Source organism: Marmota monax, unplaced genomic scaffold (genome assembly GCF_021218885.2).
Source record: "Marmota monax isolate L192 unplaced genomic scaffold, Marmota_monax_Labrador192_F-V1.1 WCK01_AAM20220418_F8-fsc00022, whole genome shotgun sequence".
Lineage (NCBI taxonomy): Eukaryota > Metazoa > Chordata > Mammalia > Rodentia > Sciuridae > Marmota > Marmota monax.
This window is the reverse complement of record NW_026695215.1, coordinates 25,688,966-25,711,597: the sequence shown is the minus strand read 5'-3', so window position 1 is coordinate 25,711,597 and position 22,632 is coordinate 25,688,966. Positions and strand designations below refer to the sequence as shown.

Below are 22,632 nucleotides of genomic sequence, written 5' to 3'. Positions count from 1 at the left end.
GGCAGGTATCCCCCTATATCTGGAAGAAAATTAAGTCAAAGTATTCTGCACAGTAGAAAAGAAACTACTACTGATGTCCTTGGTTAGACAGTTCATGGACTGGGAAATTTCTAAAGCCATTTCCAAAAAAATCAATGGCAACGGGTTGGGACACAGCTACTTCAAAGGGTAAAATGTCTATATCTATACTGGTTTTTATTAACAGGATTAAGTTGCACCTGTAGAACATGACATTCTTATCTTTAGCCTTAGAGGAAAAGAGAAAGTCTTCTCTGTTTGTACCAGTTTGAAATATTTCTGAAATAAGGCTCCCTTGAAATGGATTACTACAGTACTCATTCCCAGGAGAGAGTTCATACCTATAGTAAAAAGAAAAATACAGGATTTCATGATTACTTTTTTTGGGGGGGTTGATTTGATTAATTGCATAAAAATGAGGGACAAATACTCACAAGCATTATGTGTTTGACAAAACATATCAGAATGTAACATATAAAATGTCCTTGAAGATACTGACCACCAGGCGTATAAATTCAAGGTAAGCCTGCATCAGCTTGGTTCGGTTTGCTTCTTCAGTACTCCACTTGGAGCTCTTCCTTACTGTGCTTAGAGCTTGGACCTTTGACCTAATGCAAACGAACTTCTGAAAGACAGGGCATTCTGATAAAATAGCTCCCTCAGCCTTCAGTTGAGGCATTTTATTTTTGATTTAAAAGAATAGATTGGTCTTGGTCAGCCTAGGAGAGGAAGCATCACTCAGGTGAAAATATCTAGGGGAACTTTAAATACCTAGCTACTTTTTTATGCATTTAAATTAGGTTGACTTCAGCAGTTTTTAGAATTCTGTGCAGTTATCCAGTCGCTCAAGTTTTGGTTCTCTTTTGCACAGCTGCATTTGGAGATACTCTATATGATGATTAGAAAAACAGAAACACTTATACCTGGGATTTATATTCTTCCAAGTAATCTTTTTTAAAATTAATTAATTAATTATAATTAGGTATATATGACAGCAGAATGCATTTTGATTTATATTATACACAGTTGCAGCTCAACTTTACATTCCAAGTAATCTTTTAATCTTGTTAGTAAAGGCAGTCCACAGATGGTACCTGTACATTTGTCAACTGACAGAATGCTGAAGAGATGATGCAGATGTGTAGAGTGGTTTGGTCAGATAAAGGTGAACAGTCCCATTACACGGGGGCTTCTAGGCCCCACCACTTATCCTTACACATTTGAACATAGTAGTCAATCAGATGAACTACACTGTTAAATTGCTTAAGCTTGGGCTTGTCAATTATGATAGAATCCAATCTGAATTTCCATCTTGGTACTCAGTTCAGATTAGTTGGTCCAGCTGATGTTTTAACAGATATTAGGTAGTCTAAATGCAAACTATCTCTAGTCCAGAAAGTTTCTTCTGGCACCTCATTTAATTTCTCTTTGGCTTCATTAACAGTCATAGTTCCCCAGTACCATCCTGTTTGACCCAGCTGGTGCAGGGCCTTCACCATGTGTGCTGCCTCAGAGGATGGTTCCTTGGCTGACTCAGCGGTCCCCCACTGAGAAGCCCTGGGTTCATTACCCAGTACTACAGAAATACTTTGACCTCCTACTTATTTCTTAGTTGTTGTGGGGCCTTAATGAAGTTTGTGTTATGGATTATTTATATGGTAATTCTGCACCTGTGACACCATTTAAAGTGGATTTCTGGGAGGGAGAATGGTTGTAATGTGGAACTTTACCTGCCTAAACCCCAGAGAGAAGGGCCACAATCTCCCAAGTCTGCAAACCAGCTTGTTCTCTTAATTCTTTAAAAAGTCTCCTCTTTGGGGATGCAGAGGTCTGTAAAGGCCTCCTCCCCTCAGCTCCCAGGCTTACCTGAAGTTCTTTCTGCACCACCTTGAGAGAGGCTGCCAGCTAGAATCTCTGAGAAGGGCAGAAACCCAAGCACAGATTGATGATTGACATTGGTGGCCCTTTTACCAGCTCCAACCCTAGTTATATAACATCCAGAACTATTTTATTCCTCATAGTGCTTAATAGCAGTTGGAGGAAACACTAGCCCTTTAGTGATTCTGAAGTTTCCATGAATGGTATGTGTCAGTCTGTAGTTCTGTTTTTATTTTTCCAATGTTTGGGTCACTTACTTTGGGAAATACACTAGAAAACCTTCCTTAGTCCCTGTCTTTCTGTTTAGATCCCTGAACCATTCCTTTCTAAAAATCTGAAAGAGCTCGGTGTGGTGGCACATGCCTGAAATGCCTGTGGAGGCTCAGGCAGGAGGGTCACAAGTTCCATGCCAGCCTGGGTAACTTAGTGAGACCCTGTCCCAAGATAAAATAAAAAAGACTGAGAATCTGTGCTTGTCTAGTGCTTGTGAGGCCCTGGGTTCATTACTCAGTCTTGGAGTTGGGGATGGGGGCACAAGGTGGGAATGGGAGAGGAGAGGGGACTCATGGAGGGAAAATTGCTAAGGGAGCTTTTGAATAAAGACTGGCTATCCTATTGTCACTTGAGTCCTTTGGTAGAGCTTTTGCAAGCTAGTCTCAGGTCAGCTTGTTCAGCTTGTTCTTTTTTTGGTTGCCATTATGATATTGCCTATGTATTTTTTAAAATTCTAAATGTACATGATAGCAGAATGCATTTCGATTCATTGTACACAAATGGAGCATAACTTTTCATTTTTCTGGTTGTACATGATAGATTCACACATGTACAGGTGATGCCTGTCTCATTCCACCATCTTTCCTATCCCCGTGCCTTCTCCACTCCCCTCACTTTCCTCTGTCCAGTTCAAAATTCCACCATTCTCCACCTCTCCCCCACTTATCAGAGAATACATTTGGCCTTTGTTTTTTGGGATTGGCTTACTTCACTTAGCATGATATTCTCCAATTTCATCCATTTACCTGCAAATTCCATAATTTTATTCTCTTTTAATGCTGGGTAATATTCTGTTGTGTATATATACCACAGTTTCTTTGTCCATTCATCCATTGAAGGGCATTTAGTTCTGTAGGGTAGCTATTGTGAATTGAGCTGCTATAAACATTGATGAGGTTGCATCGCTGTAGTATGCTGATTTTAAGTCCTTTGGTTATAGATCAAGGAGTGGGATACCTAGGTCAAATGGTGGTTCCATTCCCAGTTTTCCAAGGAATCTCTATACTGCTTTTCAGAGTGGTTGCACCAATTTGCAGTCCCACCAGTAATGTGTGAGTGTACCTTTTCCTCCACATCCTTGCCAACACTTACTGTTGCTTATATTCTTGATAACTGTCATTCTGACTGGAGTGAGATGAAATCTTAGAGTAGTTTTGATTTGCATTTATCTGATTACTAGAGATGTTGAACATTTTTTTCATATATTTGTTGATTGATTGTATATCCTCTTCTGAGAAGTGTCTGTTCAGTTCCTTAGCCCATTTATTGATTGGGTTATTTTATTATTTTTTTAATATTTATTTTTTAGATGTAGTTGGGCACAATGCCTTTATTTTATGTATTTATTTTTATGTGGTGCTCAGGATCGAACCCAGGACCTCACATGTTCTAGGCGAGTGCTGTACTGCTGAACCACAACCCCAGCCCCATGGGTTATTTGGTTTTTTGGTGTTAAGTTTTTTGAGTTCTTTATATGCTCTATCTGATGTTCATGTGATAAAGATTTTCTCCCATTCTGTAGGCTCTCCCTTCACATTATTTATTGTTTCCTTTGCTGCAAATAAGCTTTTTAGTTTGAATTCATCCCATTTATTGATTCTTGATTTTATATTTTGCACTTTAGGTATCATGTTAAGGAAGTCAGTACCTAATCTGACTTGATGGGCCTGCTTTCTCTTCTATTAGGTGCAGGGTCTTTTGTCTAATTCCTAAGTCCGTGATCCACTTTGAGTTGAGTTTTGTGTGTGGTGAGAGATAAGGGTTTAATTTCATTTTGCTGCATATGGATTTCCAGTTTTCCCAGTACCATTTGTTGAAGAGTCTATCTTTTCTCCAGTGTATGTTTTTGGTTCCTTTGTCTAGTATGAGATGACTGTATTTATGGGGGTTTGTCTCTGTATCTTCTATTCTGTACCATTGGTCTACATCTCTATTTTGGTGCCAATACCATGCCGTTTTTATTACTATAGTTCTGTAGTATAGTTTAAGATCTGGTATTGAGAGGCCTCTTGCTTTACTCTTCTTGCTAAGGATTGCTTTGGCTATTCTGGGTCTCTTATTTTTCCAAATTAATTTCATGATTGCCTTTTCTATTTCTGTAAGAAATGTTTTTGGGATTTTCATTGGAATTGCATTGAATCTGTATAGCACTTTGGGTAGTATGGCATTTTGACTATATTAATTCTTCCTATCCAAGAACATGAGCCGTCTTTCCATCTTCTGAGGTTTCTTCAGTTTTTTTCTTTAGTGTTCTGTAGTTTTCATTGTAGAGGTCTTTTACCTCTTTTGTTAAGTTGTTGCCAAGTATTATATTTTTTTGAGTCTATTGTGAATGGGGTAGTTTTCCTAATTTCTCTTTCAGAGGGCTAATCACTGATGTATAGAATTGCATTTGGGTTGGGGATGTGGCTCAAGTGGTAGCGCGCTCGCCTGGCATGCATGCGGCCCAGGTTCGATCCTCAGCACCACATACAAACAAAGATGTTGTGTCCGCCGAAAACTAAAAAATAAATATTTAAAAAAAATAGAATTGCGTTTGATTTACGGGTATTGATTTTTATATCCTGCTACTTTGCCAAATTCATTTATTAAATCTAGAAGTTTTCTGGTGGAGTTTTTTGGATTCTCTAAGTATAGAATAAAGTCATCAGTGAATAATGATAGTTTGAGTTCTTCTTTTCCTATTTGCATTCCTTTAATTTCTTTTGTCTAATTGCTCTGGCTAGAGTTTCAAGGACTGTATGGAACAAAAGTGGTGAAAGAGGTCATCCTTGTCTTGTTCCAGTTTTTAGAGGGAATGCTTCCAATATTTCTCTGCTGAGAATAATGCTGACCTTGGGCTTAGCATAGATAGCTTTTACATTGTTGAGGTATGTTCCTATATCCCTAGTTTCTCTAGTGTCTTGAATATATATGAAAGGGTGCTGTATTTTGTCAAATGCTTTTTTGCACCTTCTTATTCTTGAATGAACTGTAGCTATTCCAAGAAGAACTTGGTTTTCCACATTGTTCCCTGGGATGTGGAGTTTACCTTTCATAATGTGTGATGATGGCTAGTTATGGGGTTGTTTCTGGAATTCCAGGGGATGGAGGGAATGGGGAATATTAAGATGAATATTTGCTTTAGCATTCTTGTTTTGGCATTAAGGATTTGGGGTAGAGAGAGACAAAATCAGTGGATTTTTTTTCTCATATCTGGTGGAATAATGAAGTTGGGTGATTGAAGAAAGTGGGGGAGTACTTCAAGAGTCATTTAAAGTTTGTGAAGTAGGGATATAAAATCAATACACATAAATTTTGACATCAATTTTGGTTATATGAGAAAGTGGCATTTTTTCATATTTTTAAGTGTTTTTTATTATATTCTGGATACACTAGCTGTTCAATAAATAACATAGTGGCTGGGGATATAGCTCAGTTGGTAGAGTGCTTGCCTTGCATGCAGAAGACTCTGGGTTCAATCCCCAGCTACACACACACACACACACACACAAAAGTAACATCTAGTCAATAGATTATCTTATTTATTTATTTATTTTTGAGAGAGAGAGAGAGAATTTTTAAAATATTTATTTTCTAATCTTCGCTGGACACAACATCTTTTTTTGTATGTGGTGCTGAGGATCGAACCCAGACCGCACACATGCCAGGTGAGCACGCTACTGCTTGAGCCACATCCCCAGCTCCAATAGATTATCTTTTAACTTTGTTCACGATGTTCTTTGTTGTAAAAAATCTATAATTTTGTAGTTAATTAAAGCAGTCTTTCCAATTGATAGTCATTTTGTTTTCATGAGTGATAAAGTAAAAGGACATAGGACATTATTTTTTAAATTAAATTTAACATTTTTTGAGGTACTAGAGATTAAAACTTGGGTTTTAATCAAAACTCAGTTTTATAAAACCCAAGTTTTAATCTACCACTAAGCTATACCCCCAGCTCTTTTTTTTTTTTTTTTTTGGAGACATGGTCTTGGTAATTTGCCCAGGCTGGCCTCAAACTTGTGATCCTCTGCCTCAGCCTCCTGAGTAGCTGAAATTACAGGTGTGCACCAACAATGTCTGGTTTAGAAGAAATTGGAATTTAGTTTTCATTGGTGTCTTTGGCTTCAATTTGGATATAAAAATTCTGACTTAGTGAATTTTTTCTAAATATTACAAAGCCTATAAAACTTTAGTTGAATTAGGGATATGTTTTATGTATTTTCATAAGTCATTAGGTTACTCAGAAATTAAACTAGAATCCTTCAAGGTATCAGACTTAGTCTTTCTTTTTTCTACATTTGGCTCAAAAGTTCCTTTTTGTCTTTAGTTTACTGAGAATTTGGTACCTAGTGCTTGTGGTTACAAAGGTAACTGAAAAAATCTTCATGATTACCGAGCATAATCAAAATTAAAATCTCTGCCATACAGGGATAGAATTTCAGATAGGCTGAAAGATGTGTAGTTATGTTTAGAAATGATTTTTTGAAAAACTGTTTTAGCTTCTGTTAAAGAAGTAACTCTTAATTCGTAATGATTTTGCCCCTGAGGGGATATTGGCAAAGTCCGGAGACATTTTTGGTTATCACATTTGGGAAGGTGCTTCTAAAATCTAGTGGATAGGGGCCAGGAATGTTTTCATATATCTTACAGTACACAGGATAGACTATATCAAAGCATTATTTAGCCTACTATGTCAGGTGCTGAGGTTGAGAAACCCTGTGCAGCCCTGGTATCTTTTTTTTTTTTTAAAGGATCTGAAGCTGGGTCCAGTGGATAGTGGCACACACCTGTAATCCTAGTGCTTGGTAATCTGACTTGTTAGGCTGAGGCAGGAAGATCGTAAATTTAAGATCAACTTTGGCAATTTAGCAAGACCCCTTGTCAGATTTAGAGAGAGGGATTGATTATATCGCCTAGTGACATTGTTGCAATTTTTACTTTGTGTAAGAGTACTCTATGATGATCCCATGAAAAAGAAATCAAGTAATGTATGCATTTCTCTGAATTGTATTGCTGTTATTGGGCAACACATGCATATATTTTGGTGCCTCTGTAAAGAATCAATTGACCATAAGTATGTGATCTGATTTTGTATTCCACTGGTTTTTGTCTATCCTTATGCAAACCATAATTTTTGTAGTTTGAACCTAAGTAGTCTAAGGATCCTAGTTTTTTTTTTTTTGTTGTTTTTTGTTTTTTTGTAGGATCCTAGTTTTGATACAGAGGAGTGAACTCAGGTGCACTCTACCACCGAACTACATCTTTAGCCCCTTTTAAAATTTTTTTATTCTGATACCAGGTCTTGCAAAGTTTGCCCAGACTGATTTTAAACTTGGAATCCTCCTGCCTCAGCAGGGATTATAGGTGCCTCCTATCCCCCTTTTGCTAGGGATTGAACTCAGGTCCTCATGTGTGCTAAACATGCATTTTATCACTGAACTTATACCCAACCCCTCAAATTTGTTTTTCTTTTCCAAAATTATCTGAATTGCCTGGGTTCTCTGCATTTTCATTAAAATTTTAGGCTCAACTTGTCAATTTCAGTGAAAAAAACCTTGAGATTTTGATTCGGGTTGTATGGAGTCAGTTCAATTTAGGAAGAATAGGCTTAGTGATATTGAGTCTTCTACGCCATGAACATGGCATATCTGCGCTTATTTAGGTCTTTTAAATTTAGTTTTAGTAATGTTTTGGGTCATTCAGGCTTGTTGGTTTCTCATGACATTGTAGTCATATGGTGATTAAAGTTGAAATAGCAACAAAGTGGAATCTGCATTGCCTTATGATTTAGTAAGCTACCCATTGTCACTTTCTGTCTCAGTCATTTGGTTATAAAGAGAAGAGTCAAATGATTTGCAGCTATTAAAGAAATCACCTCAGAGGACTAGTTCAGGATGATTTATTTCTTCTGGCCGAAAATGGAAGTTTAAACCTCAGTTTTCTACAGTGTTATATGATTACTTTATAGTTTCAATAATTTTTTTGTTTTGGGTGGTGCTGGGGATCAAACCCCCTGGCCTCATGCATTCTAGGCAAGCATTCTGCCACTGAATTTTATCCACAGCCTCCTGATATTTCTTTTATTGACTTATGGATAATTTGACTTTTGTATCATACATGCTCTGAATGAGTTCAGTTTGAAATTTGTTGAGGTTTGCCTTATGCTCCATTATGTGGGCAGTTTTGGTTAACTGATACATGAACTGTTGAAAAGAATGTGTTTTCTGTCACTGTTGGGTGAAACATTTAAATATGTCAAGTAACTTGTAATTTTAATTGTTTCTGTTCAGCTTTTCTATATCTTTACCAATTTTTTTTTTTAACTCTTGGCTCTTAGTTATTGAAGTAGGTATGCTAGTCTCTCACTATACTTATAGATTTGACTATTTCTCCATTTAGTTTTGTCAGTTTTGATGTATTTTGAAGACAAGTTATTGTGGGCATACAGTTTTGGTATTGCTATTTCTTCCTTTTATAGTGACCCCTTTGTCACTATGAACCATCCCCCTCCTTTTTTTAAAGCTGTAGATGGACACATACTTTTATTTTTTAAATTTACTTTTCTGTGGTGCTGTGAATTGAACCCAGTGCCTCCCACAAACTAGGCAAGTGCACTAGCCCATCAGTTGGTATTTATTAAGTGTTTATACTTTGCTTTTAGCTTTTTGTGTTCTTAATTTGTGTTCCTTGCCAAGAACAGATAGTTGGGTTTTAGATTTTTAATTCAGTCTAGCCATTTTAGTCTTTTATGTGAAACATTTCCTTCGTTAATATAATGTAATTACTGATCTAATGTTGAAATTTATCATCTTATTATTTTTTTCTTTTTTTTTAATATTTATTTTTTAGTTCTTGGCGGACACAACATCTTTGTTTGTATGTGGTGCTGAGGATCCAACCTGGGCCGCACGCATGCCAGGCGAGCGCACTACCGCTTGAGCCACATCCCCAGCCCTTATTATTTTTTTCCTTTTTTTTTTTAATGGTGCTAGGGATTGAACCTAGGGCCTCACACATGCCGGCTGAGCTATATCCCCAGTCCTGTCTCACGTTTTTTTTTTTTTTGGTGGGGGAGGGCAGTACTGGGGATTGAATTTAGGGCCACTCAACCACTGAGCCATATCCCCAGCTCTATTTTGTGTTTTATTTAGAAACAGGGTCTCACTGAGTTGCTTCGGGACTCACTGTTGCTGAGGCTGGCTTTGAACTCGTGATCCTCCTGTCTCAGCCTCCAGAGTTGCTGGGATTACAGGTGTGCTCCACTGTGCCTAGCATTTTTTTCCCCCCTTGCTTACTTTAGGATTAATCAAGTTGAATTTTTTTTTTCCCCATCCTAGGGATTGAACTCAGTCCCTCAGGCATGCTAGGTGAGCACTTAACCACTGTGTTTCATTTCCAGCCCTCTAAAAAAAAATTTTTTTTTTATGTGGCAAATCTTTATTAAACTCAATAAAAACATTCACAGAGAAGGAAAAAAACTCACACACCTTATAAACAAAATGTGTACGAGACTAAAATGTAAACAAGAAATAATCTTTACGTTTCTGCTCCAAATGAAAACCTCTGCAGCTGAGGCCTTTGTTGCCCATAGAAAGTTGAAGAGAAATGATTTCTTCCATTATGAGCACCCAGCGTCATTCTGAAGGGCATATATAACATTTCTTGTATAACCTCATTTAGCTAATACAATGGATTATAAAAAAGCATCTTTTAGGAAGGAGAGAGACCATCTGGAATGCTCTGCCCACAGGGGGCCTTTTTTTTTTTTATTAGTTGTTCAAAACATTACAAAGTTCTTGACATATTTCATACATTTGATTCAAGCGGATTATGAACTCCCATTTTTACCCTATATACATATTGCAGATTCACTTCGGTTACACATCCACTTTTTACCTACTGCCATACTATTGTATGTTGTATTCTGCTGCCTTTCCTATCCTCTACTATCTCCCCTCCCTTCCCATCTTCTCTCCCTACCCCATCTACTGTAATTCATTTCTCTCTCTTGTTTTTTTTCCCCTTTCCCCTCACTTCCTCTTATGTAATTTTTTTTTTTTTAATATTTATTTTTTCAGTTCTTGGCTGACACAACATCTTTGTTTGTATGTGGTGCTGAGGATCGAACCCGGGCGGCACGCATGCCAGGCGAGCGCGCTACCGCTTGAGCCACATCCCCAGCCCATCTCTTATGTAATTTTGTATAACAATGAGTGTCTCCTTCCTTTACATTACATTGCATTTTCCCTTTTCTCTCTCTTTCCCTCCCCCCCTCTCGTCCCTGTTTAGTGGTGATCTTCTTCTCATGCTCTTCCTCTCTATTCTGTTCTTAGTTGCTCTCCTTATATCAAAGAAGACATTTGGCATTTATTTTTAAGGGATTGGCTAGCTTCACTTAGCATAATCTGCTCTAGTGCCATCCATTTCCCTGCAAATTCCATGATTTTGTCATTTTTTAGTGCAGAGTAATATACTCCATTGTGTATAAATGCCACATTTTTTTATCCATTCATCTATTGAAGGGCATCTAGGTTTGATTCCACAGTCTAGCTATTGTGAATTGTGCTGCTATGAACATTGTTGTAGCAGTGTCCCTATAGTATGCTCTTTTAAGGTCTTTAGGGAATAGTCCAAGAAGTGGAATAGCTGGGTCAATTGGTGGTTCCATTCCCAGCTTTCCCAGGAATCTCCATACTGCTTTCCAAATTGGCTGCACCAATTTGCAGTCCCACCAGCAATGTACAGGAGTACCCTTTTCCCCACATCCTCACCAGCACTTGTTGTTGTTTGACTTCATAATGGCTGCCAATCTTACTGGAGTGAGATGGTATCTTAGGGTGGTTTTAATTTTCATTTCTCTGACTGCTAGAGATGGTGAGCACTTTTTCATGTACTTGTTGATTGATTGTATGTCCTCCTCTGAGAAGAGTCTGTTCAGGTCCTTGGCCCATTTGTTGATTGGGTTATTATCTTATTGTTTAATTTTTTGAGTTCTTTGTATACTCTGGATATTAGGGCTCTATCTGAAGTGTGAGGTTTAAAAATTTGTTCCCATGATGTAGGCTCCCTATTTACCTCTCTTATTGTTTCTCTTGCTGAGAAAAAACTTTTTAGTTTAAGTAAGTCCCATTTGTTGATTCTTTTTCCTCTGAAAATTTTGAAACAGAGTCTCCCTAAATTTTCCAGACTGACCTCTAATTCATGATCCTCCTGCCTCAGCCTCCTCAGTATCTGGGATTACAGGTGTGCACCACTAGGCCTACATTGACTATTGACTTTTTTTTTTTTTTTTTATGATTCTGTTTTCTCTCAGCCTGTTTGCTATATAATTTTTTACTGTAGTTTTAGTGGTTATGCTAGATTATAGTATGCATTCTTATCTAACATAAAATTAGTATTTTAATTTCCCAACTGTATTATGACCTTAAAACACTTAAATACCATTCACATCTTTCCTGCCTTTTATGTTTTTGTTCTCATGCATTTTAATTCTACATATGTTTTATTTAATTTTTTATCTGTATATGTTTTAAATCTTATAACACATCCCCCCCCCATTGAACCCAAGGGTACTTAACCACTGAGCCACATCCCTAATCCCCCTTTAAAAAAATTTTATTAAAAAAAATTTTTTTTTAAATTTTGAGACAGGGTTTTGCTAAGTTGCTTAGAGCCTTGCTACATTGCTGAGGTTGGCTTTGAATTTGTAATCTTCCTGCCTCAGTCTCCCAAATTGCTGGATTACAGGCATATGACACCATGCCTTGCACATTATTGTTTTTATACAGTCAATATTCATTTGTATTTTTCACATATATAATTTTTTTTTGGTGTTCTTCATTCCTTCATTTCTGCTTTTGGTCTGAAGGACTACCTTTTAGTATTTATTTTGTGTAAGTTTCCTGGCAGCAAATTCAATTCTCAGTTTTTGTTTATCTGAAAATGTCTTTATCTTACCTTGATTTTTTTTTTTTTAAAGTCATATCAGTGGTACAGAATTCTGGATTGCCAGGCATTTTCTCTCAACAATAGTAAATTTCCATAATCTTCTACTGTCTTTCATTTCCCAAAAAGTTATTATTATTGTCCTTCCTGAAGGTAATGTACTTTACCCCACCTATGATCATTTTTAAGATTTTCTCTATTTTTGGTTTCCAACAATTTTGCTATAATCTCCCTCATGTTTTATTCTTTAATCCTAACTGGTATTCATAGAATATTTTGATTTCAGTTATTTATATTTTGTTTCTAGAATTTCCTTCCCATTCTATCTTTATGTATTGTAATTAGTGAGAATCTCCATCTATTTTATTTCCCCCATTTCTTTGTTTCCCTGCATATTTTATCAGAGCAGTTTTTCTTTCCTTTTTGAAAATTTATTTTAAATATGTGTATCTGGATAACAAGTGGGTCTGGTTCTGTTGTCTGTTTTTCCCCTCTTAATTTTTGATGATTTAGTATTGTCTCTTGACATGACTGATTTTTTTTAATTAAATGGAGGGATTTGCATATAAAAAATTACAGAAATTATTCTGGAACAACCTAGTCCTGCTTCATGAGGCCCCAAGATACTGCTAGACCGAAGAAAGAGAGGAAGACAGAGCTAGGATTGCACAGCATTCTGTGCAATTTATTGGGACACTTACTGATTAAAACATGGTCCTGGTCAGATCACTGCAATTTGGGTCTGAAAGAGGGACATATTCATGGGTTAGGACAAAAGTGATTTTTTTTCCTGAATGGCATGTACCTGGCTTTTCTTATGATGATATTGAAGAATCAGACACATTCCTGGAGCCAGGTTCTGGTTGTAAAGATTTGTATACCACTGTAATAGTTTTGTCTATTATAGTCTTTTATTTGTTTGTTTTTATTTTTTAGTTGTAGATGGATACAATACCTTCATTTTATTTATTTTTATGGTACTGAGGTTTGAACCCAGTGCCTCATACATGCTAGGCAAGCATTTTACCACTGAGCTGCAACCCCAGCTCTCTCTATTATAGTTTGTTTGGAACTAAAGTACAAACTGATTAGGGTTATTCTGGGGCAATCATGGTTGTTACAGCTCAAGATGGCTTGAGTCACGTCATTCTCTGCAGGTGGATGATGTCTTTGGAAAGGGTTTCCTTTTCCTCTTTGAAGCAGATAGACTAGATCACCGAACTCCAGTTGGACATAGCTGAATAGAGGTTGGATTGTAGTTTATAAGATTTTTTTCTACTTTTGGTGCTCTCTTGATTGGAGGCAGGGTGCAACTGAGAATGTAGGTATTCTTTGGGTCTATCTGCTCTAGTGTATCTCGCATAGTAATGTTGTATCTTCCCCTGCACCATGAAATGGCAGAAATAGCTGCTGTGCTTATTATTTATAAGAAATCACTCCTGTTCCTTCTTCTCTATAGCCTTAAAGTACTTTTTGTCTCTATAAGTTTGTCTGTCCTAGACACTTTACAGAGATATATGACCAGTCAACAAACATAATGAAAAAATATTCAACATTTTAGCAGTTAGAGAAATGCAAATTGAAACTACAATGAGATTTCATCTCACTACAGTCAAATGGGAATTATCAAGAATACAAATAATAATAAATGTTGGCGAGGATGTGGGGAAAAGGCACACTCATACATTGCTGTTGGGACTGCAAATTGCTGCAACCACTCTGGAGAGCAGTATGGAGATTCCTCAGAAAACTTCAAATGGAACCACCATTTGATCCAGTTTTCCCATTCTTTGGCATATATCCAAAGGACTTAAAATCAGCATACTACAGTGATGCAGCCATGTCAATGTTCATAGCAGCTCAATTCACAATAGCTAAACTATGGAACCAACCTAGGTGCCCTTCAACAAATGAATGGATAAAGGAAATGTGGTACATATACACAATGGAATATTAACTCAGCTATAAAGAAGAATGAAATTATGGCATTTGCTGGTAAATGGACTCAACAATGGGTGGCAGCAGGGGTGGGGGTGCAAGTTCAACCGATTGGATGGGGGTGGGGTGGGCGGGATGAAAGTGGGATAAAACAGTAGAATGAATTGGATATAACTTTTCTTTGTTCATATATGAATAAATGACCAACTTAACTCCACGTCATGTTCAACCACAAAAATTGGAATTATACTCCATGTATATATAATATGTCAAAATGCATTCTGCATGTATAATTAAAAAGAACAAATAAAAAATATTTGTTCTGGTCATTTTGTATACATGGAATCACAATATGTATTCTGTGTTTTGCTTTTTTTTTCTCTTGACATAATGATTAAGCAAACTTTGCGTATGTGTATGGTGGAGGGACTAAAATTTCCATAATATTAAATTGCCTTTTTAATCACTTAAGTGTTGACTTTGGTGGCAGTAAGTATTTTCACATTGTTATGTAGCCATCACCACTATCCCTCATTAGAACTTTTTTTTATCATCCTGTACTGAAAATCATCCTGTATCCGTTAAACAATAATTCTATATTTCCCCTTTACCCAGAACTATTATTCTGCTCTCTCCCTCTCTATTTGACTCTTATATGTACCTAATTTAAATGGAGTCATACAATATTTGTCTTTTTGTGACTTCTTTCATTTAGCATAATATCTTCAAGATTGATCCATGTTGTACCAGGAGTGTATCAAGAGTTCCAGTCTTTTTAAGGATATATAATATTCTGTGTTATATATGTACCACATTTTGTTTATCCATTCATCTATTAATGGACATTTAGGTTATTTGTAATACTGCTGAGAACATTGATGTACAAAAATAAGTTAGAGTTCCTGCTTTCTATTGTTTTAAGAACATACCTAGAAGTAGAATTACTAGATCTAAAAGTTAGTTTATGTTTAAGTTTTTGAGGAACCCTTGTTTTGTTTTTCACAGCAGTCGTACCACTTCACATTCTTACCAGCCATACATAAGAGATCTAATTTTTTACATATCCATGATAACACTAGTTTTTTGCAAACCACCTTTAAAATTGATTTTTTATTAGATCATTATAGTTATACATGGTAGTTGGATTCATTTTGACAAAGTCATATGTGCACAGAATTTGATTTACTTCATTTAGTCTCCCCTTTCCCCTTCTTTCCTTTTTTTTCCTTCTATTTTCCCTTATTCTACTTCATAGGGAGCTTTCTTTCACTAATTTATTTTTTTAGGGGGGGGAGAGAGAATTTTTTAGTATTTATTTTTTAGTTTTTGGTGAACACAACATCTTTATTTTATTTTTATGTGGTGCTGAGGATCGAACCCAGTGCCCCGTGCATGCCAGGTGAATGCGCTACCGCTTGAGCACATCCCCAGCCCACTAATTTATTTTTGATTAATGTTTTCTATATATACATAAAGGTGAAATTCTCTGTGGCATATTTATATGTGTACATAATGTGATTTTGTTTAATTCAATTTACATTCCCCCCATTTCCTGTTCCTCCTCCCTCCCTCTCTATCTCCTTTTTCTATTCCACTGATTTTCCTTCTTGCCTTCTTTTCCTTATTTTGCTATAGCTTTCACATAGAAGACATTTGACCCTTGATTTTCTGAAGTTTGTTAGCTATTTACTTAGCATGATGTTGTTCTCTATTTCCATCCATTTAATGGCAAATGCCATAATTTCATTCTTCTTTTTGACTGAGTAAAACTCCATTGAGTATATATACCACATTTTCTTAATCCATTTCATCAGTTGATGGGTATCTGGGCTGATTGCATGATTAGGCTATTGTAAATTGTGCTGATATAAACATTGAAGTAGCTTTGCTATAGTATGCTCATTTTAGATCTTTTTTGGGTAAATATGCCCTTAATTATTTTCTTTGCTGTGCAGAAGCTTTTTAATTTGATGGCATCCCACTTACTCATTTTTGTTTTTATTTTATGTACTTTAAGGGTCTTGTTAAGGAAGTCAGTGTGTATACCAGTATGATGGAATATTGATCCTATGTTTTTTTTCTAGCACTTGCAAAGTTCCATTTCGATTTGACTTTTGTATAGGGTGATAGATAAGGATATAGTTTCATTCTTCTACATATGAAACATATGAATAACCAGCTTTCCCAGTACCATTTGTTAAAAAGGCTATCTTTCATACAATATATATTTTTGAGCACCTTGTCGAGTATTAGTTAACTGTAAATAGGCAGATTTTTTCTGTATCTTCTATTTCATTGATCTTCAGGTATACTTTGATGTAAATACCATGCTGTTTTTGTTACTGTAGCTCTGTAGTATAATTTGACATTAGGTATTGGGATGCATCCTGTATTGCTCTTGTTGCTCAGGATTGCTTTGACTATTCTTAGTCTCTTATTCTTCCAAATAAGTTTTAGGACTGTTTTTCTAGTTCTGTGAAGAATGTCACTGTTCTTTTGATGGAGACTGCATTGAATATGTATATTGCTTTTGGTAGTATGGCCATTTTGACTATATAAATTCTGCCTATCCAAGAACATATAAGGTCTTTCCATCTTCTTTTGTCTTCTTCAGTTTCTTTCTTCAGTATTCTATAATTGTCACTGTAGAGTTCTTTCACCTCCTGGTTAGATTAGTTCCTAAGTATTTTTTTTTTTTTTTTTTTGAGGCTGTTATGAATGAGGTAGTTTCCTGATTTTTTTTCTTAGGAAAATCACTACTGTAGTATACCTGCTACTATGCTGAATTTATTTATCAAGTCTAGAAGTCTTCTGTTGATTTTTTTGGGGTCTTCTAGATACAGGATCATATCATCAGCACAAAAAGAGATAATTTGACTTCCTTTTCTTTTGTGTCCCTTTAATATCCTTCTTTTGCCTGATTGCCCTGGCTACAGTTTTGAGAACTATATTGAATAGAGGTGGTTAGAGTGGATATCCTTGTCTTATTCCTAATTTTAGAGGAAATACTTTTCAGTTTTTCTCCATTCAGTATGATGCTGGCTTTGGGTTTGTTATATGTAGCCTTTCTAAGATTCTATTTATTTATTTATTAAAAAATATGGTTTTTAGTTGTTGATAGACCTTTATTTTTATTTTTTGGTATCGGGGACTGAACTCAGATATACTCAACCACTGAGCCACATCCCCAACTCTGTTTTGTATTTTATTTAGAGACACGGTCTCACTGAGTTGCTTAGCACCTCCCTGTTCATGAGGCTGGATTTGAACTCATAATCCTCCTGTCTCAGCCTCCTGAGCCACTGGTATTACAGGCGAGTGCCATAGTGCCTGGCATGGACCTTTATTTTACTTATTTATCTATATGTAGTGCTGAGAATCTAACCTAGTACTTCACACATATATGCTAGGCAGGTGCTCTTCCACTGAGCTACAATTCCAGCCCTGGCTATATTTCTTTGGAGTAATAAAATAAATTGGCTTCACCAATGTTTTCAACATGAATGGGTGCTAGATTTTATCACTGGACTTTTCTGCATCTATTGATGATGATGAATATTCTTGCCCTTAATTCTATTTAAATGGTGAATCATATATTAATTTGCATGTGTTGAACCAACCTTGCATTCCCTGGGATGAAACCTACTTGATCATGGTGGTCTATCTTTTTTTTTTTTTGAGAGAGAGAGAATTTTTTCAATATTTATTTATTTTTAGTATTCGGCGGACACAACATCTTTCTTTGTATGTGGTGCTGAGGATCGAACCCGGGCTGCACGCATGCTAGGCGAGCGTGCTACTGCTTGAGCCATATCTCCAGCCTCATGGTGGTCTATCTTGATGTGGGTTTTTTTTTTTTTTTTTTAAGTTGTCAATGGACCTTTATTTTGTTTGTTTATGTGCGGTGCTGAGAATCAAACCCAGTGCCTCACACATGCTAGGCAAGCTCTGTACCACTGAGCTACAAACTCAGCCCTTGATGTGTTTTTGAATGGGGTTTACTATTATTTTATTAAAGATTTTTGCATTTATATTCATCAGGGATATTGGTCTATAGTTTTCTTTCCTTAATGTAACTTTGTCTGGTTTTGGTATCAGGGTTATATTGGCTTCAAAGAATGTATTTAGGAGTGATCCTTTCCTTTCTATTTCAGGGACTAATTTGATAAAGACTGGTGTTAATTCATTTTTAAAAGTCTGGTAGAGGTCAGCTGAAAATCCATACGGTCCTGGGCTTTTCTTCGTTGGAAAGCCTTCAATTTTATTACTTAATATTAGTCTGTTTGGGTTTTTGGTGTCTTCCTGATTGAATCTGGGCTGGTCGTATATGTCTAGAAATTTGTCAGTATCTTTAGATTTTCCAATTTATTGTAATACAAATTTTCAAAATAGTTTCTAATAATTCTCTGTATTTCAGAAATGTCTGTGGTTATATCTCCTTTTTTTGTTTATTTGGGTCTTCTGTCTTTGGCTAAGGGTTTATTGATCTTGTTTATCTTTATAAAGAATCAACTCTTAATTGCATTGATTTTTGTGGGTTTTTTTTTTCTTTTCTCAATTTCATTAATTTCAGCTCTGATCTTAATTACTTCTTGTCTTGTGCTGGTTTAGGAATTAGTTTGTTTTTCCTTTTCTAAGGCCCTGAGGTGGAGCATAAGCTTATTTATTTGGGATCTTTCTATTTTTCAAATGTAGGTACTTGGGCTGGGGATGTGGCTCAAGCAGTAGCGTGTTTGCCTGGCATGTGCGTGGTGCTGGGTTTGATCTTCAGCACCACATACAAATAAAATAAAGATGTTGTGTCCACCGAAAACTAAAAATAAATATTAAAAAAAAATTCTCTCAAATGTAGGTACTCAATACTATAAATTTTCCTCTTAGAACTGCTTTCATACTGTCCCAGATATTTTTATATATTGTATGTCTTATTTCGTTTGTTTGTAAGAATTTCTTCTTTGATCAGTCCTTCATTTAAGAGAATATTGCTGGGGCTGGGGATGTGGCTCAAGCGGTAGCGTGCTCGCCTGGCATGCGTGCGGCCCGGGTTTGATCCTCAGCATCACATACAAACAAAGATGTTGTGTCTGCTGAAAACTAAAAAAAAAAAAAAAAAAAAATTAAATCTCTCTCTCTTAAAAAAAAAAGAGAATATTGTTCAATCTCCATGTCATTATGTGATTTCTATTATTTTTCTTGCTGTTGATTTCTAATTTTATTCCATTATGATCTGATAGGATGCATGGAATTATATCTAATTAAAAATACAGGGCTGGGGATGTGGCTCAAGCTGTAATGTGTTAGCCTGGCATGTGCGTGGCGATGGGTTCGATCCTCAATACCACATAAAAATAAAATGAGGATGTTGTGTCCACCTAAAACTGAAAAATAAATACTAAAATAACTCTCTCTCTCTCTCTCTGTCTCTCTCTCTCTCCCCCCTCCCTCCCTCCCTCCCTCTTAAAAAATTATTTAAAAAATACATACATATATTTAATTGTAGATGGGCACAACATATTTATTTATTTATGAATGTATGTATGTGGTGCTAAGGATTGAACCTTGGGCCTTATATGTGCTAGGCAAGTGCTTTACCACTTAGCCACAAGCCCAGCCCTATATCCAATTTCTTTGTAGTTGTTAAGACTTATCTTATAGTCTAGAATATTCTCTGTTTTGGAAAAGGTTCCATGAGCTGCTAAAAAGGTAAATTCTGCTTTTTGGGGGATGAAATATTCTGTAGCTCTCTATTAGGTCTATTTGATTTATAGTATTATTTAGGTCACAGATAATTTTATTGACTGTATTTTTGGGTGACCTTTCAATTGGTGACAAGGATGTATTGAAACCATACAGTATTATTGTATTTGTGTCTATCTGAGATTTAAAATCAAGAAGCATTTTTAATGTAATTAGGTATACTGACATTTGGGGAAAATATATTTATTATCATTATATCTTCTTGTTTGATTGTTCCCTTTACCAGGATGTAGTGACATTCTTTGTCTCTTCTGATTAATTTTTACTTGAAATCTGCTTTGTCATATATGAGAACAGCTAGTCTTGCTTATTTTCAGACTATCTGTACAGAATATTTTTTCCACCAATCTGTAATCCACTTGTAGGAATCTTTGCCTATGAGATGAGTTTCTTGCAAACAACATATAGTTGGACCTTTTTTAAAAAAATACTTTTAGTTGTAGATGGATATAGTATCTATCTATCTATCTACTATCAGAATCGAATGTAGTGCGTGACATATGCTATGCAAGCACTCTACCACTGAGCCACAACCCCAGCCTTAGACCTTGTTTTTGATCCATTCTGCTAATCTGTGTGTTTTAATTGAGAAATTGAGACCACTTACATTCAGTGTTACTAGGAATATGTGTTTCTAGTTTTCTGCCATTTGGGTTTGTTTGCTATATTTAATTCTGTCTTGATTTTTATTTATTTAGTTCTTCTAGTGATCCTCATCTACTTGGGAGTTTTGAGGTTGTTTTGGGGTTTCCTCTCTATTCAGTTTATCACTGAGTATTTTTTGTAGAGCTGGCTTGGTGGTCATGAATTCTTTCAGTTTATTCTTGTCATGGAGAGTTTTTATTTTTTCATTGATTTGAAAAGAAGCTTTGGTGGATATAACGATTTGGCTGGCAATTATTTTCTTTTAGAGCGTGGAATATCTCATTCCAGGACCTCCTTGATTTTAGATTCTAAGTTGAGAAGACACAGGTGAGCCTTATTGGTGGGCCTAAAAATGTGACCTGACATTTTTCTCTTGCAGCTTATTTCTTTTTTTTTAAATTTTCTATGTTAAATATTTTTATTGGGGTGTGTCTTGGAGAATTCTCTTCTGATCTTGTCTGTATGTAGTCCTTTATACCTCTTGTATGTGGATGTCTATCATTTCTGATAATGGGAAAATTTTTTGTTAGAATTTCATTAAAAATGTTCCTAGTGACATTAGCCTGTAACTCCACATTCTCTTTTATCCCAGTGACTTTTAGGTTTGTTCTCTTGAAGCTTTCCTAGAATTCTTAGATAGTCTGATCATGTGCTTTTTATTTTTTTCACTTTATTGCCTACTGAGTATTCAAGGTTATGTATCCTGTCTTCAAGGCTTAAAGTTTTATTTTCTATGAAATCTAATCTTTCTAGAGGATTCTTAATTTGATTCATTGTTTTCCATTTTCGGGAATTCTGACTGGAAACTTTATTATCTCTATTTCTTTATTGAAATGATCTTTTTTTTTTTTTAAAAGAGAGAGAAAAAAATAAAAATATTTATTTTTTAGTTTTCGGCAGACACAACATCTTTGTTTGTTTGTGGTGCTGAGGATTGAACCCGGGCCGCACGCAGGCCAGGCGAGGGCGCTACCGCTTGAGCCACATCCCCAGCCCTTGAAATGATCTTTCATCTCCTATTTCTTTCCTTAGATCTTTTTTTAGTTCATTGAACTTTAATTTTTTTTTTCTTTTTAGTTATACATGATGTAGAATATATTCTATTTTGATGTATTATATATACATCATCGAACATTTTAATAATCATTTTTTTTTTTAATCTTTCTCTGGAAACTCAACCATTTTCATATCTGTGGGATCCTCTGTTGGCGGATTTTGGATTTGGGGGTAAAGATCCTGTTTCCTCATGTTTTCAGAGGTCTTGTAGTTATTTATCAATTGAGATGGATTCCTTTTCCTCTTTTAAACGCATATCCTTTTGAGTGTAGTTACCTTTTTTGTTCTGGGACTTCTCTCTGTTTTTGATGTTTGAGTAGATGTCCATGGGTCTGACCTGAGGTCCTGCTCTGGTTGTTCCTCTTGGGGCCTGGTTATTGGTTTGGGGGTTTTATCTCCCCAGTTCAATATATTGAAGTAATGTTGAGGCTTAGGGTGGGACTAGATTAAGTGTGGGGTGAGATTTACTGTTGCTTGCCTGAATTGTGAGTATTCTTGGCAGCAGTATCTCTACTTCATGAATTGAAATGTTTAAATCACTTTTCTGCCCTTGTTAGAGGAAGGGGGAAGTGAAGCAAAAATAGGGCAGAAAGTCAAGAAAAAGTTTGAAATATTTTTTTAAAAAAGTGAAAAGAGGAGAGATTGGAGATAGGTAGTGGATGTTGGCTGTAAAGAAGGAGGAATTAAAAATCAACTAAAAGTCATTAAAATAATAAAAGAGGGGCTGGGAATGTGGCTCAGGGGTAGCCCTCTCGCCTGGCATGTGCCTGGCATGCGTCAGGCGCTGGGTTCGATCCTCAGCACCACATACAAAGATGTTGTGTCCGCTGAAAACTAAAATAAATAAATACATATTAAAATTTCCTCTCTCTCTCTCTCTCTCTCTCTGTTTCTCAAAAAAAATAAATAAAATAAAAGAGGAAGAGAGAACAGGAAAATTCAGCTATTGGTCAGGAAAGAGTGAAGATGGGACAATAAGAGGGACAAAAACAAAGATACAAACAAGTAAATATAAGATCTAAACAACTCAAACCCACCTATATTTATACTCCATCTAAGTCAAACCAAAGTTATATAATTAACAGATACAGAAGAAAGCAATGGAAGTGAAAATAAAATTATATGAATATATATGTT

General features: G+C 35.9%; 1 protein-coding gene and 1 pseudogene across 7 annotated transcripts in view; one reads left to right on the top strand and one right to left on the bottom strand.

Annotated features, from left to right (window-relative positions):
- Rad54l2 (RAD54 like 2) overlaps positions 1-22,632 on the top strand; it is a 156,733-nt gene that overhangs the window by 93,070 nt on the left and 41,031 nt on the right. The gene's annotated exons all lie outside the window — the stretch shown is intronic.
- On the bottom strand, positions 1,030-9,792 carry LOC124084452 (suppressor of cytokine signaling 2-like; annotated as a pseudogene).